This window comes from Mandrillus leucophaeus, unplaced genomic scaffold (assembly GCF_000951045.1).
Source record: "Mandrillus leucophaeus isolate KB7577 unplaced genomic scaffold, Mleu.le_1.0 Scaffold1194, whole genome shotgun sequence".
Taxonomy (NCBI): Eukaryota; Metazoa; Chordata; class Mammalia; order Primates; family Cercopithecidae; genus Mandrillus; species Mandrillus leucophaeus.
The window spans coordinates 119,642-122,568 of NW_012100254.1; the positions used below are offsets into that span (position 1 = coordinate 119,642).

The 2,927-nt window shown below is 48.0% G+C and overlaps 1 pseudogene across 1 annotated transcript; it reads right to left on the reverse strand.

Annotated features, from left to right (window-relative positions):
• On the reverse strand, nucleotides 1–785 carry LOC105529854 (annotated as a pseudogene). The gene has a single exon (XR_001004573.1). The product of XR_001004573.1 is annotated as a cytochrome b5 pseudogene (transcript).
• Between the last annotated feature and the right edge of the window lie 2,142 nt (nucleotides 786–2,927).

Here is a 2,927-nt window from a genome sequence, read left to right on the forward strand (position 1 = left end):
ACTTTAAAAGCCAGATATATTTTTAAAAGATCATGCTTACAATAAGTAAATTACATATTAAGGAAACATCAAAATAAAGTAGATGAATAAAAAGGTACACTCGAAAAATGTGAGCGCAGAAAGGACAGTTCTTTTCATTTTGTTTCTAATGTCAGAAGAAAGAGAAAGAGATATATTAAAATCATTGTTTTCAAGTGAAGGTTTCCGTCAGTTGAAGTGGTTAGCATTGGCTTTTTTTCTCCTGTGTCCAAAGCAGGCTTTTCCTGTGCTGGCTTCTGAGGAGGTGTTCAGTCTTCTGCCATGTATAGGTGATACATGAAGGCGACGGCCACTGCAGAGATGGCAGGGATCACCCAGTTGGTCCACCAACTGGAACTAGAATCAACAGTAGTGATAAGAGTTTCCGGAGGCTTGTTTAACTTTGGTCTGTCATCTGGATGGAGCTTCCCAATGATGTATGTTTTGCACATTTCCCTGGCATCTGTAGAGTGCCCGACATCCTCAAAGTTCTCAGTAGTGTCACCTCCAGCTTATTACCTTAAGACTTCTTCCCCACCAGGATGCTCTTCCAGAAATTTGGTCAAATCGTACACCTTGTGGTGCAGGATCAGCCAGGTGCTGTTGCTATGGTTGTGCTTCTGAATCTCCTTTAGGGTGTAGTACTTCACAGCCTCCTCCAACTGCTCTGCCACCTCGGTTTGCCACGAGCCAGGTCCAGCACACACAGCCAGGTCGGGTGGAGGAGAGCGCGCCACTCCGCCAGCTCCACCCAGGACATTCCCCATGCTGGACACAGCACTGGGGGCTGGGTCTTCTTTTTTTTTTTTTTTTTTTTTGAGACAGGGTCTTGTGCTTTCACTGAGGCTGGAGTGCAGAGGCATGATCATGGCTCACTGTAGCCTAGACCTCCTGGGTTCAGGTGATTCTGCTGCGTCAGACCCATGAGTAGCCGGGGCCACAGGGGAGTGCCACTATGACTGACTTTTTTTTTTTTTTTTTTGTACTTTTTGTAGAGACAGGTTTTGGCATGTTGCCCAGGCCAGTCTGGAATTCTTGGGCTCAAGCAATCAGTCCACCTCGGCCTCCCAAAGTGCTGAGATTACAGGTGTGAACCACCTTACCCAGCCAAAGAGGCCTTTCAATGACAGAATTTCCCACTGTAATTTCTGGCCTGCAAAGGAAATCTAGTACAGGGGACTTAAAGAATGCTGGAATTCCTCTCAATGTATTCCTCAAACTCTTGGGAAGGTTGTAGCCTTTGGATTTCATGAGGCAAAATTAGGTAGCAGGTGCATAGCTTGAACATATTTCATTTCAGAATTCCAATATCCCTTAGTGTTTGAATAATAAGAAAAAAAGCCTTATATGTTTACGTAGTTACCATTTCTGGTGCTTTTCATTCCTTTAGATAGGTCAATATTTCCATCTGGCATTTTCCTTCTTCCTTAAAAAACTTTCTTTAACTACTATTAATATTATCTTGTGAGGTAAATCTGCTGGTGGTTAGTTCAGTTTTTGAATATGTGATATGGTTTGGTTGTGTCCCCACCCAAAATTTCATCTTGAATTGTAATCCCCATAATCCACATGTGTTAAGGGTGGGACCAGGTGGAAGTAATTGGATCATGGGGGCGGTTTCTCCCATGCTGTTCTCATGATAGTGAGTCTCAGGAGATCTGATGATTTTACAAGCATCTGACATTTCCCCTGCTTGTACTCGCTCTGTTCTGCTGCCCTGTGAAGAAGGTTGTAGGTACATGAATGTGCTTTCGTCAACAAATAGGCCAAGGTGGACATCCAAGCCTGCATGACTCTGAGTTTGGCGCTCAGGCGCACACCTCCACTTGTTATATAATCTGTTTGTGTAAGTTCATACTTGGCTCTGAGCCACTATTGTCTGTAAAAGGTATAATTGCCCTGCTAATGCTGTACAGGGGCTCTTGGGGCTTGGCTTGGCATAACATGGCTTGACATGATGGGCACGCTTGCACCCAGACAAAGAGAGAGTCAGAGCTGTCTGTCCTGAGATGGACAGGAGAGAGCCAGGACACAGATTGGCCCACTAGTGCCCAGAGACAGAAAGAGTTAAGCTGCTGACCCTAAAGGCAAGGGAGAGCCAGAAGCACAGCTGTATGTGGGAGCCAAAAGCTCAAGCAGTGGAGGCAGGTTGGACAGTGTAAAGAGCTACTGTGAGAAAGCTGCTCATGAGAGCTATTGCTGAATAAAACCATATTCACCTGCCTACAGCCCCCGCAGCGTGACAGTTGGCGTAGTCGTGGACCTGACATTTGGCAACTTCAGCAGGATGAGATGAGTGGATGTTCAGCCCCTGAGGACTCCTGGGTCGGCTATGTGGCAGCAGCATGGGCTGTGGTACCCGGTGGTGGAGGTGCTGCTTGGATAAGCTCCAGTAGAAATGAGGGAGGCAGTGGATAGGTCTTCCTCCAGTGTGGAGAAAGCTCTAAAGCAGCTGGAAGCATACAGAACCAAGAAGGAACACACCTTCGATGGCAGAGTCAGATGGGCCTTTCTGACTGCACTGAGGGAAGTACATGCTCAGTCCCACAGATAAAGGGCCTCCCGGCACAAGCCCACGCCTGGGGCCCCAGGTGCACAGCTTGGAGCAAGACCTAGGGGTGGGGGACCTTCAGGTGCAAACAGGGCACTTGGAGGCTCAGATAAACAGCCTGAAGCAGGAGATGGAAACAGCTGTCAGCTCAACCTTGAGCCTGTCCTCCTGGCCAGAGACTCCCGCTCCTCTGATGCTGAAAGGGAGAAGGCTCCTCCACCACTGCGGGCTCACCCTGTAATCCGCCCCAAGGTAGAACATAAGCAGCCGATGGGACCCCAGTGGAGAACCCAGGGACGACCCCCCACCCCCTGCCCGCCCCAGCAAAGCGGTGGAACACACCTCTCTTTTTTTTTTT